Source organism: Macrobrachium nipponense, chromosome 43 (assembly GCF_015104395.2).
Source record: "Macrobrachium nipponense isolate FS-2020 chromosome 43, ASM1510439v2, whole genome shotgun sequence".
Lineage (NCBI taxonomy): Eukaryota > Metazoa > Arthropoda > Malacostraca > Decapoda > Palaemonidae > Macrobrachium > Macrobrachium nipponense.
Genome location: NC_061104.1, coordinates 38,770,044 through 38,781,070, shown reverse-complemented (window position 1 = coordinate 38,781,070; position 11,027 = coordinate 38,770,044).

Genomic DNA, 11,027 nt, shown 5'->3' with positions numbered 1-11,027 from the left:
GCGGAAATCGTTATATTTCAGAGTGTCGGGAAGGATTAAAATTTCATTTCCCAGCAAAGTCGTTTTACACGCACTAAGACATTCGAGGGTGCATGCTTCTCGAGATTTTGCGTGCAAAGTGCGACTGTGGTTGTGGGGGGAGAATTCTGTTGGGTCATTTGAACAATGTTACGATTTATGAGACAAAGTGTATAGTTCCTTTATATAAGTTATTGTTTGATTAACTGTCTCATTTTTGTTCAAACGGATTTTTTTTAATATGTTTGAAGGTTTATAGGATTTCCCTTGATAAACACGCCTTATTTTGCAGGATGTAAGTTAATATTTGTATACCCCTAGATGAATCTTACAATTACACTAGAATACAGATCAATGTTTTTTTTATTAACTATAGAGGTATCTGTAAACGCTTCGCTTATCGGACTTCTCATTAGGGAAGTTTAGAACAAAACAAAGACGTGAGTCCGTAAATACAGGATATTACGTGTACTAAAGGAATAAACAAGCTATTCTAATTTTTTACGGCGCCGTACAGTCGGGCTTTATCCACCACTACTTATAATAACTTACGTATTAAAAAAAACGAAAACCTGCTCTGATTACTTTATACGGTCGTGTTTTTTCATATTGAAAAACAAATCCTTTTTGTTAATTCAAAAAGATATCGGTATGTATGAACCAACATCGCTTTTCCCCACTCTGCTAGAGTCGCTTATTGTATGGAATTTGCTATGCTTTGAAAACTTCGCAGTTTTTGACTGACCTTGACCGCTTGACTAGGTGACACAGTCACCGAGTTTGCTTGTTTGATTCTGAACGGGCTACTGTTTCTATTTTTTTTTTGTAATAATTAAGATCCTTCTCTTTATTACCATCGGCAACGTATTGTGTGTTTTTAGCATTATGTTGCTGGTTACGTATAAAGCAATGAATGACGAACTATTAGGAACTGAGCGATTACTAATAAAGACAAGTTATCACTACTGCATCAATATTAACTGTTTGTACTTCATTCTTTGCTAAAATTTGAAATAGTGAGGGATCCTGGTCAGCGCATTTAGCCTGATGAAAGTTTTTTACAGACATGTTATTCCTTGCAATCCAGCCATATTTTTAAAGTTAAGTTAAGTTTGAGTCATTGAGGTTCGATATTTTATATAACTCAAAAAAACTCAAGGCTTAAAACTGCGATCGGGGACTTGCAAAGGAGCATTTATTGTCATGACCCGAAATAGTGTTACCTCTAATTTATATAGATTTGTACGGGTGTTCCACTTGTTTTTTGTGTGTTTTCTAATCACTACGGTGCTTAACGACCCTATCCAATATTAGGGCTTGTGCCTTGTATGATAAGGCGCCCTATGAGGTAATGTTAGACTAGCGATAATCTTACGCTAAGTCGGTTGGTATTGCACTTTTCCATCTTCAATGGAGTGTCTGGGGGTTTGTAGATCATTTACGAAGTCGGTATTATCTTGTTGGTTATTACGACGATGTGTTAAACTCATGGTGAGGAGGTTCTTGTAGAAAAAACACGAAATATAAAACTATATGTATTCTTCTGAAGTTTTACATGCTGAAGATCAGATATGATTTGTACAAGTCTTCTAATAACGATAGCTTGATCGCTTCTGCCAATGATGATGGCTAATCCTATTCCTCTACATGATAAAGCTTAGGTAAAGAGGTACAGGTTCTTCTAATGACGATAGCTAACTCTGTTCTGCTCGTCTACCATCTCTGTTACAAGTTATGAAGGAACAGACAGTAGTTCGAACATATGAACATACATACAAATGACATAGTTTCATACGAACACAAAATGAGACACGCTACAGATCACGTAGGCCGTTTGAATTATAGGTCGGGGTAGTTGTCTCAAGCAGGGAGCTTGGACTAATGTTTATAAACAATTGAATGACTACAGGTGACGGCTTGTTATCTTAGCCTACATACTTATTGTATACGTCATCTTTAGCGTCTCCAGTCTGATCACATTCCTGCAAGCAATCTTTTATATATATGGACTAACATTCATATTTTTATTATGTAAACACTTACATTAGCTCGGTCATCTACCAAAACCAGCTACTGAATATTACTCAAACTTGACTTGCATTTGACTTATAGGAGTGTGATACAGACACTATGTGAATATATATATATATATTATTAGTAAATAAAAATTCATGGTGTACATGAATTGATTCAAGTAATAAAATATAAAACAATGATATTGGTAAATAATAGTGATCACGTGATATATAATGATACAGTTTTTTCACTTCATCTCATTAAGATACCATATGCTACAGAAAATACTGATGTACTCTGATAATTGCATAGAATGAAGATTAACATGATAAAAATCATATTTTAACTGATAAAAAAATTTCATATATGAATTGATAAAATTATTAATGTTTTATGCTGATTGATTCGTTGATTTTTATGCTAAATGTTATATATCTGATACATTGAATCAATATACTAATTCATATAACTGCAGATATGGTAAGATAAAAGGTAACAGGATTGATTATAGGCTACCTGATTTGTTTATACATATGTATATGGATTCATATAATTATGATAATATATGTGCACTTTAAATAGATTCCTATTGCGTACACGCAAAGATATATTTTCGATTCTGTTATTTATGATCATTTATATAAGAGATTCCTATTGCGTACACACAAAGATATATTTAGACTGTTATTTATGATCAATTATATATAGGATACATGATACTTTATATATATAGGATACATGACCGAGGTTATATCTACTTCACTTTTAACTAGCGTCTCGAACAACTTTTCGTCCATTACACAGTTCCAGACAACCACCTATAGCCCAATGAAACGGCTATTTTCACAGGGTTAAAACAAGGGGAAAATTTGCCTGGGCGGGTCCAACGTTCTATTTTGCGCTCATACTTATTCTCGCATCCTAAGCAACACGATTACGTTCGCGATGAATAAAAAAACATCCCCAGCACGAGTCATTCGCCAGCAAAGTATAGTTGAATATCCTTCGTGTCGTAATTGTCGGAAGTATGTCCCTTTCGTAGTCGATTTCCACAGCCGCCGGAGCGTTCCGCATCAAAACGAGATTAACGACGAGATACGGTGTCGGTCGAAGAAGTCCATGATGGTGCTTATTCCTTTCACATTGCAGGCGGTTGTTACTCGACTGCCGTCGTCCGCAGCGACGAATGATTTTTTGAAGTTGCGATGTGAAACTCTCGTACTGCAGGATACTGTAACAGGTTCCATTAATCAGCCTGCAAGTGAAATTATACTTGTCACAAGGGCAAAGTAAATTCAGACGACATCCAAATACAGGGGAGGGAAGAGAGCCATTTAGACCAGACGTAACCCACATGAATTCGCTGATATTTTGGAATTCAAAGAGTCCGCTGTACAAACTTTTTATCCATGGCATTAACAATGAGTGAACCTATCCAGGTCTATGATGACTGTAAAAATATCCATAATTATAACAAATAAACAGATATCAATACAAATCCCAAAGAAAATTCGATATTACTGGTAGTGAATTACTAGACAAAGAGTGGAAAACGGAGCTATTTGTAAGATTGCCATGGCAACATAAGAGTCAAAGAGAATATTAATCATGATTCATGTGCCCTAACAAAAGTTTTCATATTCAATATTCTCGCGCGCATCCTCTGAGGTTAATTTTTTTAAAAACTTTATTAATGGTATGTAGCATGCAACGAAAAAAACCCACTATGTAACTAATTTCTAAATAAACTTTGGGGTTTTTCAAGGAAAATGCGACATTTTCCCATGACTGGATACTTGTTCTAAATGTCTATGAGGTTTCAGAAAAAAAAATTAATTCATTTTGATGTTATAGAAATTCTTTTATTCCTTTTATTTTGTTTTTATTATTTAAAATGATTTCAAGTTGCATTGCGCATACGATAGACACTTGTACCTAACGTCTGCCTTGCCCATGAGAACGTTCTGGGCTAAGCATTCCTTTCTCCAGTCAATCTGTTTTGCAAGCAGAGACGACACACAGATGAAGCCTGTGTAAGCAGATTATTGAGGTTTAAAGGAACAAATGCTGATACGGCAATGATGACGTCGTCACTTGGCAGGAGATTGCTCTCAGCCAGCTAAGAGTTACGTTACTTGCTGTAATAAATACGACTTTAGGATAAATTTTTGTTTTTTAATACTCGACCCACATGAGAAGAATGTCTGAAAAAAACAGTACCAAAATCTGCATAATTGTAATTATGTGAAATTAAATATTCCTTATTCAAACTATATGGAAAAAGGTTTCCATACAAATTCTATATATATTATTAGCCCTGTATAAAGATTCATATAGGATTATTTCATAGATAACATTTTCACTTTTAGACTTCCTGACTTTAAAATCTCTTTTATTTTATTTTATTTATTTACTTATTATTATTATTATTATTTTTTTTTTTTTTTTTTTTTACATTGACTACAAATATAAATCACCGGGACAGACAATATGTCAGTAGGTTTTGATATGTGTTTGAACTTTTAGCTTTTTTGTCATTACTAAAGCGTTAAGTTAGAGTTCAATCTTTACGCATATATATTTGGATATTTAATTATCTATGGTTACGTTTTGCTTATTGATTTTATCGTGATTCCTTTTGTATTATAATTTGTAACCCTTCCGACTTCTTACGGAGTGTATTATATTGACTCCACTGTATCCATATTTATTTTTTTATTTTTTTATATTTATTTATTTATATATATATATATGATAAATTAATGTTGGCTTGAATATGTGGAAAGTGTTCTAGCGGCGTACCGTATAAGGCTACTTGCGGCATCAATTCTATAGATACAAGATATAAATGATAAAGGTATTTAAAACCGCGAGAACCGCTATAATCCAGTTCGGATCCAATATCACGAGTTGTAACTCGTAAGACATTGACACTTCCTATTTAATTATCAGTTATTCTACCAAACCGATTGACTCTGGGTGATAAAATATATTTCTGGGCTCAGCTCGTGCGCTGCGCGAAATATCCTTAATCTATTATTTCTAGGGTAAATGTACTAACACATACCAGAGAATAAATAAAATAAAGAAAAAGGTCAGTATAACTGACTCGCTCACCCTCCAAGGAGGGTGTCGGTATGAACACTAGGCGAGTGAGACCACTACTTCGAGCCAAATGCCAATAGAAATCTCCCACTACAAAACCCTCCAAGAGGGGAGCCGACCCACAGAGTGAGCAGCTCGTACTACTACTACTCCATCCCATGCTGCGACTGCTGCGCCTCTGGTGGCCATCCTTTTCAGTTAGCGCACACGAGTCACACGTGATATTTTTCTCTCTGTGTTTTTTTGTGCCCTTTGTTTCGTTGGATTTATCTATAATGGAGCGTGCAGCTATCGCAGCAGCTAAGTTAAGTACTCAGTAATTTATGGTTAGTTGGTTTTTTCCGGCCCTGAGACAGTATTTGCCGTTTTTAAGGTATAAATACGATCTCTGGGTCGGAAGCATGGCAGCATGGTTCTGCCTCGTGGTGGGTTCGTTCTTGGTCTCCCATACCTAGAACATCCCCTTTTCTACGTACGCTCTATATTAATTATCCGCTTTCTTATGGTTCTGTCTACTCAGGTTGTCATGCATGCATGTCTTTTACCTTATGTAGGCTTCTTCTATCCAGACCCTAGTCCCGGCTCTTAGTATCGGCCTCTGACTAGCTTTGAGTGGTAGACTTGCTTTCGGGTTAGTCGTACACTCCTGGATTTTTTCTCCTGCTATATTGTTTTCTTTCTTTCATTTTTATTTATTAAGTATTGTTATAGTTAGGTTAGGCGTCTGGCTTAGCTAGGCCCTGGCTCATTGAGCCTATTCTACCGCTCATCAGTTCGGTTGCTTCCCTATAGCATCTCTCTGATCAGTTGGTTTTTTGGCCCAGTGGGCCTATATGCTACCGCTTTTCAGTTCAGTTGCTTCCCGATAGCATCTCTCTGATCAGTGGTTTGTCCTAGGCTTAGTTGTCTTATGTTGGTCTTACCGCCTCGTGGTCACTACGTGATCACGAGACAGCCAGACGCCTGCCCAGTCACCTTCCCCCCCCTCCCGCTCTTCCATAGAGTCGGGCGGGGGTGGGTCGGGTCTGCCCATGCTCGCTCATTCTACCCGAGCCTGCCTCCCTCTCTCCCCCCCAGGCGGAGGGGCTAGGGAGTCGGGACAGACCCAGACTGGACTCGACCCCTCCGGCTTCTCGGTCGGCCGGGTGGTACGTAGTGGGGGTACTGGCCTTTCCCCCCACCCCCCTCCGTTGCTACCTTGTCGCTCCGTGCTAGTTCGAGCCTGTATGTCTTCTCGCCCTTTCCCACCTTACTAGGGCTCCTTTCCTGACCGGAGTCCTGGTATCCAGTGGAAAGTTGTTAGCCCACCCAGTAGAGTGGGACCGGAAACATACAGGGGGTCACTGCTAACCTTACCGTATTGCTGAGTTACTACACTCCGCTACGCACTGGACTTGGTCCGGTTCGTTTGTGTTTTAGGTTTAAGTGTTTTTAGATTAACTATAAGTTTATCTTAAGTACCTTAAAACCATCCCCCCTCCCTTACAGTCTTACCGGATCTCTCCGGGATTATAGCCTATTCAGGCGATGCAGGGAGGGGTTATGCCCAAATTTTTTCCGAGCTCCGGCATGCAACGGAGTTCTTCTGTCCTTTAGTCTGTAAGTGTTACTCTTTAAGATACTCATGTGTCTTCCCACTTACAGGCCACCAACTGTGAGCATCCGGGATGCGCCGCCACACTTCAGGACCCATGTGGACACGAAGTTTGCCGGTCCCATGCTCCATGCGCGACTTTGCACGGGGACATCCAGGTCTGGTACCATGAGACGTGTACCATATGTTACGACCTGGTGAGCCAGCTTTTGGACGGGGTAAGTATTTCCATCTCCAGTAGCTGCTCGGTTCTTTTTTGGTGGGGGGGGGGCTTAAGTTTTCATCATTCATTTTAACTTAAGGCATCTAGTTTAAGTTATACTTTAAGTTTTAGTTTTAAGAGATTCTTAAATCTAATCTACGCCCTCTCTTCCAGGCGCCGGCAGTGAGGGATACCGCACTGGCTACCTGCGGGCCTGGGTCGGCGGTTTTGGGAAGAACGCCGCCAAGGGTATGCCCTACATCCTGGAGAAACGGTGGCGGTATTAATCTTACCCCGGAGGCAAGGCGACAGGATACGTCGACCCAGTAGAGGCGGCCCCCCCGACTATCGCCTTCATCCAACAAACAGCTGGCTGCCTCATTAACTGATCAAGACCAGGATATCTCCACAGACGTCGCGACTCTTGATATTAATGTTGAACCTATGGTAGGTGTAGACGACCTGTTGGTCGAGGTAGGTACGGTGGACACCCAAGGGTCTCCTTGGGCGTAACTGTTTCTTACTCCTGCAAACCTCTCCATCCTTCCAAGGCTTTACGGCGTGATGAATTATATTCTCCTCCTGACGCTTCGGTTAGACCTAAGGTCAAGAGTAAAGCAGTGATGACCTTGACTAAGACGTCATCGTCGTCTAAGAAGACGACCTCAGCTTCATCCTCCTCCCGTAAGTCTCCGGCTGGGAATCCCGGAGCGACAGGTCTAAAGCTTCTAGCTCCGGCTCTAAGTCCTCGAGGAGTAAATCCTCCAGAGAGAGATCTCGCACTCCGGCAGAGTCACCAGTTCCGCTACCCTTTGGTTGTTGATTCAGAGCCACCCTTCCACCTCCGCAGCAGCTCCGGCTTTGGACTCCAATGCTGGCCTGTTGCAACAGGTGGGCGACCTAGTTGGGTCCCTAAAGAGTAGCATGGAACAAATGATCTCTCGTTTGTCGGATAGGATTACTTCCCAAGACTCCATTATAGCCGGGCTAAGAGAAGCTCCTCTAGCCTCTCCTCCACTTTCCAATACAAGTGGAACTCAGCTTCCTCCCTATGACTCGCTACCTCCGTTCTCTATGAACAACCCATGGAGAGTAGCGTCATACGACCCTTCCAGGACGGTCTCATCTCTATACCGGAATTTGGGACTCGAAGAATAGAGGACTTCGAGTTCTACCGGAAGACCTCCAGCCTCCGTTCAAAGGCTACGCAAGGCTCACACCTTCAGCCATGGTTCGGGACGATAGGGTACCAAAGGAGACAGTCCTCTATTCACGAGACCAAGCTCAAAGAGAATGGCTCAGGTGTTTAGAGGACATGGATTGTTCTAATACCAAGATACAACCTTTTAAGAGCCCCTTTACTATTTTCACAATGGATGAAAGTACCCCGCTCCCGTTCCTGACCAAGATCGCGAGGTCGACCATCCCAGCGGCCCAGAAGGGAGAACCCATAAAGACCCACTACCCTCAGTTGGAAGAATTGTGGAAAGACTTAATTGCCGAACACCTTCTCAGCTGGCAAACTCAAACCGGACTGTGCTATGGAGCAGTTTGGTGAAAAGCTACCCAGGCTTCCAGATAGCCTTATTCAGGCTGAATTTGACGCGAAATCGCGACTAGCCAGATCAATTAACTCTATGGCTATGTCCGAGGTAGCAACCATGGCCTATGGATCAGACCGATTTTAAGCTCATGACCAAAGCCCTGACTCAAACGGTACAGTCAGATATGTTTGAGTTTGCCACTGCTAGAACGAATTGTAGGAAGCATGTCCTACAAGAGGCAACCATTCGGCATGAGCCGAATAGGTTACTCTCGTCTAACATCTGGGGAGCAGATCTCTTCCCAGAAGCTATGGTAAAGGAAGTCCAGTCAGAGGCTACGAGGTTGAACCAGAGCCTTAAGGACCGTTGGGGCCTTACGGCTAAGAGGAGGCAAGACCTAACACCTAAAGGTAAGGGACAGAGGAAACCCAGGCGTTTCCATCCTTACCAGAAAAAGCAACCACGCTTTCCTCAGCAAGTTCCAGCGGGTACCATTAGTGCAGGCAGCCCAACCTTCCACTTCTAAAGGTCAATCACAGCCAATTTATGTGATATCCCCTCAGCCTCAGCCCTCCACCTCTTACGCCATCTCTCCAGCTTACAATCAAGCCTTCGAGAGTCAAGCTTCACAGAAGTATGACCGCTCGGGTAGGGAGGCAGAGGTAAGCGTTCCTTTCGTGGGAGAGGATCGGGAGGCCCCTTTAATAGGGGAAAGCACTTCAGAGGAGGCCGAGGCGGTTAACCAGAAACCAATGAAGAACTTCAGGTAGGAGGGAGGCTGTTTCACTTTCGCCACGGTGGAACTTCACGAATGGGCTCAGAGCATAGTGTCAAAAGGTCTGGGTTGGAGCTGGTTGACGAACCACTCCAGCCAGACCTTTCCGTCAACTTCCTTCCAAAGGATTGACAGAGTACGCAGAGGACCTCCTTCAGAAAGGAGCATATAGCGAGAGTCAAGAGATTAAAATTTCAAGGTCGCTTGTTCAGCGTGCCAAAGAAAGGCTCACAAAAAAGAAGGGTAATCTTAGACTTGTCCCGCTTAAACTTAGCCATCCGCTGCGACAAAGTTCAAGATGCTCACGATCTCACAGGTGCGGACCTTACTTCCCCGTGGGGCCGTCACCACCTCTATCGATCTTACAGACGCTTACTATCATATCCCTATTGCAAGACACTTCCGTCCGTATCTGGGTTTCAAGATAGGAGACCAGACATTCTCCTTCAAGGTAGTTCCCTTCGGACTCAACGTGGCACCCAGAGTGTTCACGAAGCTAGCGGAAGTGGTAGTGCAACAACTCAGGACACAAGGGATTATGGTAGTAGCGTTATCTCGACGATTGGTTGATCTGGGCTCCAACAGTCGAGGAATGCAACAGAGCTACACTGAAAGTGATTCAGTTCCTGGAATATCTAGGCTTCAAAATAAACAGGACCAAATCAAGACTCACTCCAGAGTCAAACTTTCAGTGGCTGGGCATTCAATGGAATCTATCCTCCCCACACTCTGTCGATCCCATCAGCCAAAAGGAAAGCAAATAGCGAAGTCAGTCAAGCAATTTCTAAGTCACAAACTAGCGTCAAGGAGAGCTCAGGAAAGGATCCTGGGTTCTCTCCAGTTTGCATCAGTGACGAACGTCTTAATGAAAAGCCAACTGAAAGACCTTATTTACCAGAATCTGGCGCTCGCGGGCAAATGTCAGGTCCAGGGACAGACTATCCTCAGTCCCTCTGATTCTAAAGAATCGACTTCGGCCGTGGGCGAAAGTCAAGAATTTGTCAGTGTCAGTACCCCTTCAGTTCCCTCCACCAGGGATCACCATCCACACAGACGCGTCCTTAAGCGGTTGGGAGGGTATTCCCAGGTCAAAAAGGTCCAAGGGACTTGGTCACCTCAGTTCCGTCAGTTCCATATAAACGTACTGGAGGCAATGGCAGTGTTCTTGACTCTAAAAGGTTGCACCCACCAAAGTACTCCCACATAAAGCTAGTCCTGGACAGCGCAGTGGTAGTACATTGTATAAACAGAGGAGGCTCCAAGTCACGTCATCTAAAATCATGTCATGGTAGCCCATCTTCTCCCTGGCAGACAAGTTCAGTTGGCATCTTTCCTCCACTCACATAGCTGGAGTGAGAAAACGTCATAGCAGACGCCCTATCCCGATCAGTGCCCCTAGAGTCGGAATGGTCACTGGACAACAGTTCGTTCCAATGGATCCTTCAAAGAGTTCCAGGGCTACAGGTGGACCTCTTCGCATCTCAAGCGAACCACAAACTACCGTGTTATGTAGCCCCCAACCTGGACCCTCTGGCCTATGCCACGGACGCCCTGGCTCTAGACTGGAACAACTGGAAGAAGTGAATCTTCTCATGAAAGTATTAAACAAACTCAGGACATTCAAGGGTCAAGTGGCTCTAGTAGCCCCAGACTGGCCGAAGAGCAACTGGTATCCTCTAATTCTGGAGCTGGGCCTTCGTCCTCTTCGGATCCCCAATCCCAGGCTCTCCCAGTCAGTACAAACGAAGACTGTGTTCGCTTCTCAGGGATTCT